The following is an 18,055-nucleotide window of genomic DNA, read 5'->3' on the forward strand; positions in this document are numbered from 1 at the left end:
CTCAATTTCTCTCATAAAACCTCGCAAGTTTCTCGAGAAATCTTTATGGCTAAGAAAATGAGAATATTTAATTTGAAGATCCATTTTGCCTTATATGGAGCATACTACAGTAACCCAGTTAACATTTTGATACACACATTATTTGTGAGGCCAAGCTTCTTCACTTTTCTTATCTTGGGTTTGGTGGTGATCATGGCTTGTTCCTAAACTTTGGCTTCTTTCTCAGTCTAATATATGCTCTGTTTTTGTAACGACCCAAAAACTGGACTGCTACCGGCACTAGGATTCAAATCGACTTAAGATCGCTGGAACCCATAGCAAGCCTACTATACATCTTGTGTACCTGATAAAATCCCATACATGATCAAACATTATAACAAAAACTTAAACATTTCCACGAAACCAAGCTTAACATGTGCATGTATCATAAACTGAAAACATAAAACCCATACTAGAGCCCTCATCATATGCTCCAGTATGGTTAATATACATGTCTCAACTTGGTTCAACATAACATATACATAAAACTTTTACATAAAGATCATATACAACAGGGATTTATTAAAAAATATATACTAGGGCCAAGCACAATTCTAATCCATTAAATAATACATATCCACAACTATTCTATTAGAATAAAGTATACCAGCTACTATGTCGGCTTCCCGAGTTATCTTCGACCCTGCAAACCTGGGGTTAGGGGGAAAGGGATAAGCTACAAGAGCCTAGTGAGCAGAATATAAAAACAGTTTAATAAACATATGCTCATATGGAATGCGTCACAGCACAAACAATTCACAACAAGATAGACTTATCACCAGTAACCCTCTACATAATCCAATGTATCCGGCCCTTGACAGAGCTTCTCAGGACTTTCGCTTAAACATAACATAATATATCCATAAATACCAGGGACGTAGAATGGGCCCCGACCTGGACTTTCTCTTACATATTGCCAGGGGCATAGAATGAGCCTCGACCTGGACTTCCGTATCATATCATATCATAACATGCTCAAGGGCTTGTGGGTCATCCAATATCTATCCACAATAACAGTAAATTATGCAATGTATTATTTTCGTGAATTCTAATGCAAATAACCTATTACATAATATGGCATTCGTGATGCATGAACATGCTCAAAAAGTTTAGTTACTTTGAAAAAAGTAGTTCAGTTCTACTCACCTCTGGCTGACGCTTGCCTAACACTGGTGCAGTTACCTCACTGCAGGCCTCTACGGTCTCCCAGGTCCGATTCTACACAGATGGACTCAAATGAGGGACCAAACATAGCTATTACATGACTCTAAACAACTCCCCAAAAACTCCCTTAAACATTTCAAATCATGCACATAAAACAAGCAAAGGATGGTTGGGCAAGGGACTTTTGGCAACAAGTTCGGTGGCCGAAGGTCCTCCACAGATCCGAAAGTCAGGCACTTTCGGGGGTAGGTTCGGCGGTCGAAACCCCAACACAGATCCGAAAGTCATGCTTTCGGGGGCAGATTAGGCGGCCAAAAGGCTGCCTCCCAAGCAAGTTCGGTGGCCGAACCTTGCTTCGGCGACTGAACCTGGGTTCTCCAACTAGGCAGAACCCGATTCTGCCCTATGCATTCAGCCTCCAAAACTTCTCAAATCCACACATCCAACCCCTCAAAACATGCATACACACTCATGAAGCATAAGGGGCATAAAAACTAGCCTAAACTCCAACAACCAACCATAAAACATCACAAGAGCAAGCATTCATCATCAAAACTAACACAACCCTAAAACTTTAGATCTAATCATTTCATGCATTTTTAACCCTTAACCCCTTTTAAAACTTACTTAAAACATAGGAATAGGCAAGGATCTATACTTACCTCTTGAAGATCTAAGGTAGATGCGACCCAAACTTGGAGTTGAGGAGAAATGGTCTCTAAACTTTAAAATCTTGGATTCAAGCTTAAAACTTCAAAAACAAAAGAAAACTCATGAATATTTTGAAGGATTTGAAGGAAAAACAATAAAATCAATAGTGGGAGGGCAAGAACTCACCTTTGCCTGAAAATAGAGAGAGAAACTCTCCCATTTTTGGACTGGAGGCCTCTTATAGACGGCTGGCCAGACCACCTTCGGGGGCCGAAAAGAGAGCTCCCGCGGTAGCACCATGTTCGGCAGCAAAACCTGGGTTTTCCTTCCAAAACATTTTTTTCTTTCTTTTAAAAATTCTTTAACACAAAAACCAACAGTAAAACCATAAAATTCATTTTGTGAAAAACTTATTTTACCCTTCTAAGAGGTTTCGGCATCCGAGATTCCGGATTCCAACGAGTATTCCATCGGAAGGTTGGAATCCAACGCCGGAGTCTAGCCGGGTATTACATTCTTCTCCCTTAAGAACATTCGTCCTCGAATGTTCAACAAGCAAACATAAACATCAAGAACACACATAAAACTTAAAACACTTACCTTAAAAGAGATAGGGGTATTGCTGGAGTATGGACTCCCGGGTCTCCCAGGTGCACTCTTTCATATTGTGGTGATTCCAAAGGACTTTCACCATCGCGATTTCCTTGTTCCTCAACTTTCTGATCTGCGCGTCTATGATCCGCACTGGCTGCTCAACATAGGTGAGATCTCCTAGGATCTCTACATCAGGTTCATTAAGAACCTTACCCGGATCTGACACGAACTTTCGTAACATGGAAACATGGAAACATGGAAAACCGAATGGATTTTCTCCATAGAAGCATGTGAATCTAACTTGTAAGATACATTTCCAATCTTTTGTAAGATACATTTCCAATCTTTTGTAAGATTTCGAAGGGTCCGATGTACCTTAGAGCTAGTTTACCCTTTTTCCCAAAGCGAATCACCCCTTTTTCCCATGTGGATAGACATGCTCAACCACAAATGGCCCTATCCACCTAGACCGAAGCTTCCTAGGGAATAATTTGAACCTTGAATCAAAAAGCAAAACCTTATCACCAACTTGGAAGTGTTTTCTGGAGATATTTTTGTCATGGAAGGCTTTGGTCTTTGCTTTGTACTCCCATGAAGCTTTATATGCATCACACCAGATCTCCTCAAGCTCTTGAAGTTGCAATTTTCTGTGGACTCCAGCTTCTTTTTCATGGAGATTACACCTTTTGACAGCCCAATAGGCTTTGTGTTCAAGCTCTACAGGTAGATGGTAAGCTTTTCCATAAATCAGCCTATATGGAGACATTCCAATTGGTGTTTTGTAGGCTATTCTATATGCCCATAAGGCATCATTAAGGCGCATACTCTAGTCCTTGCGACTTGGGCAGACTGTTTTCTCCAAGATTGACTTGATCTTCCTATTTGATACTTCGACCAGCCCATTTTTTTGAGGATGATAGGCAGTAGAGGTTCTATGGATGACATGGTGCTTCTTGAGGAGAGTTTCTACTACCTTATTGCAAAAATGGGTGCCTCGGTCACTGATAATGGCTTTGGGCAGACCGAATCTTGAGAATATATGGGATTTCACAAAGTCAACAACTGTTTTTGCATCATCAGCCCTTGTTGCTTTGGCCTCAATCCATTTGGACACATAGTCCACAACTAGGAGTATGTAGGTGTTGCCAAGGGAAGGTGGGAATGGTCCCATGAAGTCAATGCCCCATATGTCAAAGATTTCACACACCATGATGGGTGCTTGTGGCATTTCACTTCGGTTGCCAAGGTTTCCCGTTTATTGGCATCTTGCACATGACCTACAAAATAAATAAGAATCTTTAAATATGTTAGGCCAAAATAACCCACTTTCAAGAATTTTCAAGGCTGTCTTGCGTGGCCCAAAGTGTCCTCCACAGCCATATGAGTGACAAAAGGCTAGAACAGAATGTATTTCTTGATCTGGGATGCATCTCCTTATGACTTGGTCTGCACAATGCTTCCATAGGTAAGGCTCATCCCACACATAATACCTTGCATCTTTCTTGATCTTGTCTCTCATGTGTTTAGGCAAATCAGTAGGCAAATCACTTGTGGCGAGGAAATTAACAATATCAGCATACCATAGTTCTTCTTCTTGGACAGCAAAGAGGTGCTCATCAGGGAATTTTTCGTTGATGGGGCAGGTCTCCATCTCGGTCAGAATTCTGCTGAGGTGATCAGCTACAAGGTTCTCCTTTCCCTTCTTGTCACGGATCTATAGGTCAAACTCTTGTAACAGCAATATCCATCGTACCAGCCTTGGTTTGGACTCCTTTTTCTTGATTAAATATCTCAATGCAGCATGGTCTGAATAAATGATCACCTTTGTCCCAAGTAGATAGGACCAAAATTTCTCCAATGCAAACACAATAGCCAGCAACTCTTTTTCTGTGGTTGAATAATTGCATTGTGCAGCATCTAGGGTGCGTGAGGCATAGTGTATGACATGAGGAGAGTTACCTTTTCGCTGTCCCAACACTGCACCCACAACAAAGTTGCTGGCGTCACACATGATCTCAAATGGCAGGGTCCAATCAGGTGGCTGGATGACTGGGGCAGTGACCAGCAGTGATTTGACCAAATCAAAAGCTGTTTTGCAGCTGTCATCAAACTCGAATGGCACGTCCTGCTGTAATAATCTGCATAAAGGCTGAGTTAACTTGGAAAAATCTTTGATAAATCTCCTGTAAAAACCAACATGGCCAAGGAAAGATCTAATCTCCCTAATGCTGGTTGGATAGGGCAGATTTTTGATGGTGTCCACTTTGGCCTTGTCCACCTCTATCCCTTTTACTGAAACAATATGGCCCAAGATTAAGCCATGGCTAACCATGAAGTGGCACTTTTCGTAGTTGAGAACCAGATTTGTCTCCAAACACCTTTGAAGTATTTTCTCCAAGTTGGCTAGGCATTCATTGAATGAGTTGCCATACACCGTGAAATCGTCCATGAAGACTTCAATTATCTTCTCCACATAGTCAGAAAAAATGCTCATCATGCACCTTTGGAAAGTGGCTGGTGCATTGCAAAGACCGAAGGGCATCCTTCTAAATGCGAAGGTGCCAAATGGGCATGTGAAAGTGGTCTTCTCTTGATCTTCAGGTGCAACGGGAATTTGGTAGAACCCCGAATATCCATAAAGGCAGCAGTAATGGCTTTTTCCAGCAAGTCTCTCAAGCATTTGGTCCATGAAGGGCAAGGGAAAGTGATCCTTCCTTGTGGCTGTGTTGAGCTTCCTGTAATCCATGCAAACTCTCCACCCATTTTGCACACGAGTGGGTACTAGCTTTCCTTCAGAATTAGGGACAATGGTAATCCCAGTCTTCTTTGGTACCACATGGATGGGATTCACCCATTTACTATCAGAGATGGGGTAAATTACTCCAGTGTCTAAGAGTTTCACAATTTCTTTCTTTACAACCTCCATCATTGGTGGGTTCAGTCTTCTTTGTGCCTCACGGACATGTTTGCACTCCTCTTCCATGAGTATTCGATGCATGCATGTTGAGGGTGAAATACCCTTTATGTCTTCCAAGGTCCACCCAATTGCCTTCTTGTGTTTTCTCAACACCTCTAGGAGCTTTTCTTCTTCTTGTGGGCTGAGCTGGTTGGAAATTATAACTGGAAGTGTATTTCCAGCTCCCAAGAAGGCATATTTGAGGTGTTCTGATAAGGGCTTCAGATCTGGTGCATTTGTTGTCTTATCTGCAGATTGTTACTGGTTTACTAATTTGGGTAGATTGCCTGCTGTCTGTTTGGGTGGTCTGGCCAAATCACCTTCTGTCATGTCTGTCTGTCGCAGTGATTTGGGCAAGTCATCTGTTATTGATTCTGGTGATGTGGTCAAATTTCGCCTGGCCTTGTCTGTTTGCTCCAGTGATTTGGGCAAATCAGATTGTAACGACCCGAAAATCAGACCGCTACCGGCGCTAGGATCCAGATCGGCTTAAGGCCGCCGGGACCCGTAGCAAGCCAAACATTCATCCTGTATACCTGTTTAATCCCATTCATGATCAACAACATACATAAAAATTTTGAACTTTTCCTTACATACATTCATTCTTTCATTCATTCACCAAACTCAACCTGTGCATGCACTATACATAAACATTTTATAAAAACATGATTTTACCCTTCTAAAGGTTTCTGACATCCGAGATTCCACCGGATGGTAGGAATTCCGATACCGGAGTCTAGCCGGGTATTACATTCTTCCCCCCTTAAGAACATTCGTCTCCGAATGTTCACCAAACAAACATAGCATGGCATAGCATAAAACATGAACATACAAAGCATAAAGCATAACCACACAACCAAACACATGACACTCACCTTAGAAGAGATGAGGATATTGCCGGAGTATGGACTCCTGTGTCTCCCAAGTACACTCTTCGATGTTGTGGTGATTCCAAAGGACTTTCACCATCGGGATTTCCTTGTTTCTCAACCTTCTAATATGAGTGTCAAGAATCCGTACTGGCTGCTCAACATAGATGAGATCCTCTTGGATCTCCATATCAGGCTCACTAAGAACCTTGCCCGGATCTGACACGAACTTTCTTAACATGGAAACATGGAAAACCGGATGGATTCTCTCCATTGAAGCAGGCAAGTCCAGCTTGTACGATACATTCCCAATCTTTTGCAAGACTTCAAAGGGTCCGATGTACCGTGGAGCTAGCTTACCTTTCTTCCCAAACCGAATCACCCCTTTCATTGGAGACACCTTGAGCAATACCAAATCCCCCTCCTGAAACTCTACTTGCCTTCTGCGGATGTCTGCATAACTCTTTTTCCTGCTTGCAGCAGTCTTGATCCTTTCTCTGATTATGGGCACCACTCTGCTGGTGATCTCTACTAGCTCAGGCCCTGCCAAGGCCTTTTCTCCAACTTCTTCCCAACAGACAGGCGACCTGCACTTCGTTCCATAAAAAGCTTCATATGGGGCCATCCCTATGCTGGCATGATGACTGTTATTGTAGGCAAACTCTACTAAAGGTAGATGCTGCCTCCAAGAACCGCCAAAATTCAGCACACACATTCTGAGCATATCCTCTATTGTCTGGATGGTCCTTTCTGATTGTCCGTCCATCTGTGGATGGAAAGCAGTGCTAAAATCCAACCTGGTACCCATAGCGTTCTGCAGACTCCGCCAAAACCTGGAGGTGAACTAGGGTCCTCTATCAGACACTATTGAAACAGGAACCCCATGCAGCCTGACAACCTCATCAACATACACCTGCGCCAACTTGTCCATAGAATAGCCACTCCTGATAGGGATGAAGTGAGCAGATTTGGTGAGTTTGTCCACAATCACCCATATGGAGTCCAATTTGTTGGACGCCGCCGGTAGCCCCACTACGAAGTCCATAGCTATATTCTCCCATTTCCACTCTGGAATAGGTAGTGGGTTAAGCATTCCAGCCGGCTTCTGATGTTCCAGCTTCACCCTCTGACACACTTCGCAGGCTGACGCGAATTGTGCCACTTCTCTCTTTATAGCTGGCCACCAATACACTCTCTTCAGATCTTGATACATCTTGGTGGCTCCAGGGTGAACACTGTATCTGGCATTATGAGCCTCTCTCATAATGTCTCCTTTCAGCCCTATGTCATCTGGTACACACAATCTGTTCCCATATCGGAGGATCCCCTTGCTGTCGAATCTGAACTCACTATCTTTGCCTGACTGAACAGTCCTGGAAATCTTCACTAACTCTGGGTTCTCGTGCTGTTTCTGAGCCACCTGCTCCAGAAACACGGGTGCCACTCTCATCTGGGCAACTAAAGCACCTGTACCAGACAACTCCAACTGTAGACCTTCATTCATGAGCTCGAAGAACTCCCTCACTACTGGCCTCCTCTCTGCCGAAATATGGGACAAACTGCCAAGTGATTTCCGGCTTAAGGCGTCTGCCACAACATTCACCTTATCCGGATGATACTGAATCTTACAATCATAGTCACTGAGCAGTTCTACCCATCTTCTCTGCCTCATATTCAGCTCTCTCTGACTCAGGATGTACTGCAGGCTCTTATGATCTGTGAAGATCTCACATTTTACCCCATAAAGGTAATGCCTCCACATCTTGAGTGCAAAGATTACCGCTGCCATTTCCAGGTCGTGTGTAGGGTAATTCAACTCGTGCTTCTTCAGCTGCCTAGAAGCATAAGCAATCACCCTTTCGTTCTGCATTAGCACACAACCCAGTCCCACACGGGACGCATCGCAAAAGACTGTGAAGTCCTCATTACTAGTCGGCAGAGCTAACACTGGTGCTGAAGTCAACCTCTTCTTGAGCTCCTCAAAGCTTTCTTCACACTGGTCGATCCACACAAACCTTTGGCTCTTCTTAGTCAGTCTGGTCATGGGAGCTGCAATTTTAGAGAAGTCCTGAACGAACCTCCTGTAGTAACCTGCTAAACCCAAGAAGCTCTTGATCTCTATCACTATAGTGGGTCTAGGCCAGTTAGCTACAGCTTCCACTTTCTTGGGGTCTACCTCGATTCCATTTTCTGATACCACATGCCCCAAGAATGAAATGCTCCTCAGCCAGAACTCACACTTGGAGAACTTAGCATACAAGCCGTGTTCCCTCAAGGTCTGCAAAACCAACCTCAGATGATGGGCATGCTCCTCTGCATTCCTGGAATACACTAGGATATCATCTATGAAGACAATAACAAAGTGATCCAGGTACTGGCTAAACACTTTGTTCATGAGATCCATGAATGCTGCAGGGGCGTTGGTTAACCCAAACGGCATCACAAGGAACTCATAATGCCCATATCTAGTCCTGAATGCTGTCTTCGGGACATCCTCTTCTCTTATCCTTAGCTGATGGTACCCCGATCTCAGATCTATTTTGGAGAAACAACCTGCTCCGGCTAGCTGGTCAAATAGATCGTCGATCCTTGGCAACGGGTACTTATTCTTGGTAGTGACTTTGTTCAACTGCCTGTAGTCGATACAAAGTCTGAGAGACCCATCCTTCTTTTTCACAAATAGCACTGGAGCACCCCAAGGTGAGGTACTCGGTCGGATGAATCCTCTATCTACCAACTCTTGCAACTGCTCCTTAAGCTCCTTCAATTCTGCTGGTGCCATCCTGTAGGGAGGAATAGAGATCGGTCTGGTTCCAGGCATCAATTCAATTTCGAACTCTATCTCCCTAGCAGGCGGTAAACCTGGCAGCTCGTCTGGGAAAACGTCTAAGAACTCACTGACCACTGGCACTGAGGCGGGCTCTCTAACATGACTATCCAGCTCCCTCACATGAGCCAGAAAACCCTGACAACCCCTCTTGAGGAGCCTACGAGCCTGTAGGGCTGATATCAAACCTCTAGGTGTACCCCTCCTGTCTCCTCTGAAGACAACCTCTGACCCATCCTGACATCTGAACCTGACTACCTTGTCTCTGCAGTCCATGGTAGCACCATGGGTAGATAGCCAATCTATCCCTAAAATGACGTCAAAATCTGTCAAATCTAGAACCACAAGATCGGCGGACAGGCATCTTCCCTCCACAAAAACTGGACTACACTGGCAGACTGACTCTGCCACTGACGGGTCACACTTGGGTCCACTGACCCATAAGGGACACTCTAACCCAGAGACCATCAATCCCAACCTCTCGATGGCCCTCGGAGCAATGAAAGAATGAGATGCACCAGGGTCCATTAATGCATACACATCAGAACAACCAATGATGAGATTACCTGACACCACTGTGTTCGATGCATTTGCCTCCTGCTGAGTCATTGTGAAGATCCGTGCCGGGGCTGAAGGACCTTCACCTCTGAAACCCGCTGAAGAAGAGGCTGCCCCTCTCCCTCTGCCTCTGCCACTAGCCTGAGTTGCGGCTGGAGCTGCTGGCTGAGCCACACTGCCAGAAACTGTCTGCTGAGACTGCATCACAAAAGCTGCCCTAGGACACTCCCATGCCATGTGTCCCTCCTGCCCACATTTGAAGCAGGCTGTCGTCCCAACCAGACATACTCCTTTGTGCGGCTTCCCACACTTCTTGCATATTGCATTATCCGCACCTGAGCTCGAGCCACCTCCTAATCCCAGACCTGACTTGATCTTGCTCCAGAACTTGTTCTTCTTTGGCTTCCTGGTGGTGTTGCCCCACCTCTTACTGCCTGAACTCAGAGAAGAAGGGTCTAACTTTCCCCCACCTGGGGTCTTGGAATCAGAAGGCTGTGCCACTGACTGCTTGACTTTCCCTTCGATTATAGCACTAGCCTCCATCCTCCGAGCCATATCCACCATGGCATGGAAACTCTCTCTCTCTGCTGACTGAATCAAGAAGGAATACCTGGAATGGAGCTTCATGATATACCTCCTTGACTTCTTCTGATATGTGTCTAGATTCTGTCCAGCAAACGGCAACAGCTCTAAGAATCTGTCTGTATACTCATCCACACTCATCTCATCTGTCTGCCTCAACTGCTCAAATTCGATCATCTTCAATTCTCTTGAACTGTCAGGGAAAGCCCATCCTGCAAACTCATTTGCAAACTCCTCCCATGATAGGCTGTCCACCCTCGGGTTCATATAATTCTTAAACCACTCTCGGGCCTTTTTGCATTTTAGTGTGAACCCAGCCATCTAAATGGCTCTACTGTCATCAGCTCCTATCTCATCTGTAATTGTCTTGACCCTTTCGAGGTACACAAACGGGTCATCACCTGTTTCAAACTGGGGAGCACCCAACTTCATGTAATCGGTCATCTTGACCTTGCTCCCTCCAGATGAGCTAGGTTTAGGCATTTGGATTTCTGGGACAGTAGGTGCTACTGGTGGTGGAGGAGGTGCAACATCCCCTGGGGTAGGGTTTGCTGTACCTGGATAGAAAGATGGGGGTGGGTACATAGGGTACTGTGGGTAAAAAGGTGGGTATGGCATCTGAGAGTGATAAGGGTTAAAACTAGGGTAATCCGATGTACCTCCCATCGAATACCCGGGATTATGTGAAAAGGGTGGGTAGTAAGGTGGCTGAACAAATCCCGAGGCCTGAGTGCCTCCTTGGGACTCTCCCATTTCCTCTTCCGACATGCTTACTCCGAGACTGCCATCCCTCCTCTGATCCACATCCATCTGATCCTCCACATCCTCTGACATATCCCCTTGCACTGTTCCCCTCACTGATTTGCTTCTACCCAGATCCAAAGACCTTCTAGGGTCTCTTACTGCTCTTTCTCTGCTGGACCTACTTGACATTGCCCTAGGCAATGCAGGAGGACGGGCATCAGTGCCCTCGTCCTGGGGTGGCACTCAAGTGAATCGTGCAGATTGACGAGTTCCTCTCATCCTGTTTTCTGAAAAACAGCATACATCACATAGAACATTAGCATCAAATGGTTCATGTGCAAACACATGAACCCGCATCACATATATCACATACATAGCATATCATCAATGCACATGCATAAAATCATGGCATTTCACATCATCATTCAAGACAGGACTCGACATCCTATCCTAGTGGACATGATTTTTCTATTGTGCTTGAGCTTCTATAACATCTATGAGCCCGACACTCTAGGTCCGACCATATGAACCTAGGGCTCTGATACCAATCTATAACGACCCGAAAATCAGACCGCTACCGGCGCTAGGATCCAGATCGGCTTAAGGCCGCCGGGACCCGTAGCAAGCCAAACATTCATCCTGTATACCTGTTTAATCCCATACATGATCAACAACATACATAAAAATTTTGAACTTTTCCTTACATACATTCATTCTTTCATTCATTCACCAAACTCAACCTGTGCATGCACTATACATAAACATTTTATAAAAACATGATTTTACCCTTCTAGAGGTTTTCTGTAACGACCCGAAAATCGGACCGCTACCGGCGCTAGGGTCCGGGTCGGCTTAAGGCCGCCAAGACCCGTAGCAAGCCTGACATTCATCCTGTAAACCTGTTTAATCCCATACATGATCAACAACATACATAAAAATTTAAAACTTTTCTTTCATACATCCAACTCAACCTGAACATACATTACATAACCATAAACATGATCCCTCTGTGGGATCTCAACAATGCCCCAATGGGCAAATACATCATGAGATGAGTTGGCTTACATCTGTATCATCAAATATCTAAGATCATGCATCAAAGGGATTACAATACTCATAGGGTCAAGCACATCTATAACCTCAATATACCTCATTACATACATACTGAAATCTCTTACATTATATCATAAAACAATTGTCATGTCCACAATCTAACTATTACATAAACATACTTCAAAACTCTGGCTAACCTCCTGGTCTATCCTGTACCTGCACATCTGGGGTTAGGGGAGAGGGGTGAGCTACAAAGCCCAGTGAGCAGAATAGAGAAATCATGTATTAAAAGTTCATGCCATTATGTAATGCAACACATCACAACAAATCACATCTCGGATGGTATTGTCACCTATAGTCCTCTACATAGTCCAACTGTGCCGGGACGTAGAATGGGTACAACCGGTCTTTCTCTTAACATAACATATCATACAGTCCAACTGTGCCAGGGACGTAGAATGGGTACAACCTGGACTTCCTCTTACATCGTGCCAGGGACGTAGAATGGGTACAACCTGGACTTCCATACCATATCATGCCATAACATCATCATATCATATGCGGACTAAAGGATCATCCAATAACCAATCCACATCAACATCAACATCATAAATGCAATGCAACATATTCGTGAATACTAATGCAACAACCTACTATATCTCATGGCATTCATGATGCATGGATCATGCTCAAAATTCATATTTCGTTTATTTTAAAACTTAAAGTTTATTCCACTCACCTCTGGCTAGCTCTGATAACTCTGTAGCAGCTGGCTCACTGCTGGGGTCCTCGGTTCCTCGGGTCCAAACCTACACAGGTGGACTCCAATGAGGGACCAAACATACTTAAACATAACTCTAATATACTCCCCAAAAACCCCCTAAAACATCATGAAACAACTACATAAAAACATACAAGAAATGGCTGGACAGGGCACTTTCGGCGGCAGGTTCGGCGGCCGAAAGTCCCAGACAGAGGCGAAACTCATGCATGTTCGGCGGCACCTTCGGCGGCCGAAAGTGCCAGACAGAGACGAAAGTCTCCTTTCGGGGGCAACGTCGGCAGCCGAAAGGCCTGCCTCCCCAGCCATGTTCGGCGGCCGAAAGTGCCTTCGGCTGCCGAACCTGGTTTCTGCCAAAGGGCAGAAACTTGGCTCCTTTATGCACATTTGCCTTCCAACTCTCAAATCATGCATAAACTTGTTCTAAAACATGCATACACACCATACATCACACCTAGGGGTCCCAAACTATCATATACCCCAACTACAACACTTCAAACACACAAAATCAACATACATTGTTCAAATCATCATCAAAACCCATAAACTCAACTTAAAGCCTAACATGCATTTCTATCCCATAAAACAACTTAAAACTTACTTAAAACATATAAGGAGCTTAAGATCGGTTCTTACCTCTTGAAGATCGAGAGGGAGACGACCTAAACTTGGAGATCCACGAAAATGAGCTCCTGAGTTTCCAAAGCTCCAAAACTTGTTTCAAAAGTTCAAAACCTTCAATGCAAGCTTAAAACTCAAGAAAAATGGTGGGGATTTGAAGGAAGAACACTAGATTGGGAAGAGGGAGGTCGGAAGCTAGCTGTGGCCGAAAATGGGAGAAAGCTCGCCCATTTCGGCCAAGTGACCCTTTTATAGTGGCTGGCCAGGCCACGTTCGGGGGCCGAAAGTGCCTCCGCTTGCATGCCATGTTCGGCGGCCGAACTTGACTTTCGGCGGCCAAACCTGAACTTCCCTCACTCATGCTTTCGGGGGCCTAACGTGCCTCCAAAACGCATGCATGTTCGGCGGCCGAACTTGACTTTCGGCGGCCGAACCTGGATTTTCCTCCAAAGACTTTTCATGCAAAAACTCATTTAATTTTCATACTTAAACCATGAAATACCTTAAAACATTTTATGAAAACATGTTTCTACCCTACTAGAGGCTTCTGACATCCGAGATTCCACCGGACGGTAGGAATTCCGATACCGGAGTCTAGCCGGGTATTACATTCTCCCCCCCTTAAGAACATTCGTCCCCGAATGTACCTCAACTAGCACACATAGCATGGCATAAAACATAACATACATACCAAGCACATAAACACATAGAGATCTAACCTTAAAAGAGATGAGGGTACTGCTGGAGCATAGACTCCCGTGTCTCCCAAGTGCATTCTTCCAAGTTGTGGTGGTTCCATAGGACTTTCACCATCGGGATTTCCTTGTTTCTTAACTTTCTGATCTGGGTGTCTATGATCCGTACTGGCTGTTCAACATAGGTGAGATCCTCTTGGACCTCCACATCAGGCTCACTAAGAACCTTGCTCGGATCTGACACAAACTTTCTTAACATCGAAACATGGAAAACCGGATGAATTCTTTCCATTGAAGCAGGTAAATCCAGCTTGTACGACACATTCCCAATCTTTTGCAAGATTTCAAAGGGTCCGATGTATCGTGGGGCTAGTTTACCTTTCTTCCCGAAGCTAACCACTCCCTTCATTGGAGACACCTTGAGCAATACCAGATCCCCCTCCTGAAACTCTAACTGTCTTCTGCGGACGTCTGCATAGCTCTTCTGCCTGCTGGCAGCAGTCTTGATTCTTTCTCTGATTATGGGTACCACCCTGCTGGTGATCTCTACTAGTTCAGGCCCTGCCAAGGCCTTTTCTCCAACTTCCTCCCAGCAAACAGGTGATCTGCACTTCCTTCCGTACAAAGCTTCATATGGAGCCATCCCGATGCTAGCATGATGGCTGTTATTGTAGGCAAACTCCACCAAAGGTAGGTGCTGCCTCCAAGAACCGCCAAAGTCCAGCACACACATTCTAAGCATATCCTCGATAGTCTGGATGGTCCTTTCCGACTGTCCATCAGTCTGGGGGTGGAAGGCAGTACTGAAATCCAACCTAGTACCCATGGCATTCTGCAGACTCCGCCAAAATCTGGAGGTGAACTGGGGCCCTCTATCTGACACTATAGAAACAGGAACCCCATGCAGCCTGACGATCTCATCAACATACACCTGCGCCAACTTGTCCACAGAATAGCCACTCCTGACAGGAATGAAGTGAGCAGATTTGGTGAGTCTGTCCACAATCACCCATATGGAGTCTACTCTGTTGGACGCTGCCGGTAACCCCACTACGAAGTCCATAGCTATGTTTTCCCATTTCCATTCTGGAATAGGTAGCGGGTTAAGCATTCCAGCCGGCTTCTGATGTTCCAGCTTCACCCTCTGACACACTTCGCAGGCTGACACGAACTGTGCCACTTCTTTCTTCATAGCTGGCCACCAATAAACCTTCTTTAGATCTTGATACATCTTGGTGGCTCCGGGGTGAACGCTGTATCTTGCATTATGAGCCTCTCTCATAATGTCTCCTTTTAGCCCTATGTCATCTGGTACACATAGTCTGCTCCTATAGCGGAGGATCCCCTTGCTGTCAAATCTGAACTCACTGTCATTGCCTGACTGGACAGTCCTGGCAATCTTCACTAACTCCGAGTCCTCATGCTGTTTCTGAGCCACCTGCTCCAGAAACACGGGTGCCACTCTCATCTGGGCCACCAAGGCACCTGTACCAGACAACTCCATCTGTAGACCTTCCTCAATAAGCTTGTAAAACTCCTTCACCACTGGCCTCCTCTCTGCCGATATGTGGGATAAACTGCCTAGTGACTTCCGACTTAGGGCGTCTGCCACGACATTCGCCTTACCCGGATGATACTGAATTTTGCAATCGTAGTCACTCAGCAGCTCCACCCATCTCCTCTGTCTCAAGTTCAAATCTCTTTGACTCAGGATGTACTGCAGGCTTTTATGATCTGTGAAGATCTCACATTTTACCCCATAGAGGTAGTGCCTCCACATCTTGAGTGTAAAGATTACTGCTGCCATCTCCAGGTCGTGTGTGGGGTAATTCAACTCATGCTTCTTCAGCTGCCTAGAAGCATAAGCAATCACCCTCTCATTCTGCATCAGTACACAACCCAGTCCCACACGGGACGCATCACAAAAGACTATAAAGTCTTCATCACCAGATGGCAGAGCTAAAACTGGTGCTGAAGTCAACCTCTTCTTAAGCTCTTCAAAACTTTCTTCGCACTGGTCGGTCCACAGAAATTTCTGATTCTTCCTGGTTAACCTGGTCAGAGGAGCTGCTATCTTTGAGAAGTCCGGAACGAACCTCCCGTAGTAACCTGCCAAACCCAAGAAACTTCTAATCTCTGTCACTGAAGTGGGTCTAGGCCAGTTAGCCACAGTTTCTGTCTTCTTGGGGTCTACCTCAATCCCATTCTCTGACACTACATGCCCCAAGAACGAAATGCTCCTCACCCAGAACTCACATTTAGAGAACTTGGCATACAAGCCATGTTCCCTCAAAGTCTGAAAGACCAACCGCAGATGATGGGCATGCTCCTCTGCATTCCTGGAATACACCAAGATATCATCTATGAAGATAATAACGAAGTGATCCAGGTATTGGCTAAACACTCTGTTCATGAGATCCATGAATGCTGCAGGGGCATTGGTTAACCCGAACGGCATTACAAGGAACTCAAAATGCCCATATCTGGTCCTGAAGGCTGTCTTCGGCACGTCCTCATCCCTTATCCTTAGCTGATGGTACCCCGATCTCAGATCTATTTTGGAGAAACAACCTGCTCCTGCTAACTGGTCGAATAGATCATCGATCCTTGGCAAAGGGTACCTATTTTTGGTAGTGACTTTGTTCAACTGCCTGTAGTCGATACAAAGTCTGAGGGACCCATCCTTCTTTCTCACAAACAAGACCGGAGCACCCCAAGGTGAGGTACTCTGTCGGATGAAGCCCTTCTCTACCAGCTCTTGCAACTGTTCTTTCAAGTCCTTCAACTCGGCTGGAGCCATCCTGTAGGGAGGGATAGAGATCGGTCTAGTTCCAGGCACTAACTCTATCTCGAACTCTATCTCCCTAGCAGGTGGTAAACCTGGAAGCTCATCCGGAAAAACATCCTGAAACTCTCTGACAACTGGCACCGAGGCCGGCTCCCTGACCTGACTGTCTAGCTCTCTCACATGAGCTAAGTACCCCTGACATCCCTTCCTAAGCAACCTACGAGCCTGAAGAGCTGATATCAGACCTCTAGGTGTGCCCCTTTTGTCTCCTCTGAAGACGACCTCTGACCCGTTCTGATCTCTGAACCTGACTACCTTGTCCCTGCAGTCCAAGGTAGCACCATGGGTAGATAGCCAATCCATCCCTAGAATGACGTCAAAGTCTGTCAAATCTAGAACCACAAGGTCGGCGGAGAGGCATCTTCCCTCAATAAAAACTGGACTGAACTGGCAGACTGACACTGCCACTGACGGGTCACACTTGGGTCCACTGACCCATAAGGGACACTCTAACCCAGAGACTATCAGACCCAACCTCTCAACGGCTCTCGGAGCAATAAATGAATGAGATGCACCCGGGTCCATTAATGCATACACATCAGAACACCCAATGACGAGATTACCTGACACCACGGTGTTGGATGTGTTAGCCTCCTGCTGAGTCATGGTGAAGATCCTGGCTGGAGCTGATGGACCTTCACCTCGGGAACCAGAAGAAGAGGCTGCCCCTCTCCCTCTACCTCTGCCACTGCCCTGAGTTGTGGCTGGAACTGCTGGCTGTGCCACACTACCAGAAGCTGTCTGCTGGGGCTGGCCCATAAAAGGCGCTCTAGGACAATCCCGAGCTATGTGTCCCTCCTGTCCACATCTGAAACATGCATTAGTCCCAGCTCGACACACTCCCCTGTGCGGTCTTCCACATCTCTGGCATTCTGTACCATCTGAGCCTGAGCTCGAGCCACCGCCAAATCCCAGACCGGATTTCAACTTGTTCCAAAACTTATTCTTCTTCGGCTTCCTGGTGGTGTTATCCCACCTCTTCTTACCTGAGCTCTGAGAAGAGAACCCTGGTCCTCCTCTGCCTGGGGTCTTAACCCCTGAAGACTGGGTCACTGACTGCTTCACTGACCCCT

Source organism: Manihot esculenta, chromosome 16 (assembly GCF_001659605.2).
Source record: "Manihot esculenta cultivar AM560-2 chromosome 16, M.esculenta_v8, whole genome shotgun sequence".
In the NCBI taxonomy this organism is placed as follows: domain Eukaryota; kingdom Viridiplantae; phylum Streptophyta; class Magnoliopsida; order Malpighiales; family Euphorbiaceae; genus Manihot; species Manihot esculenta.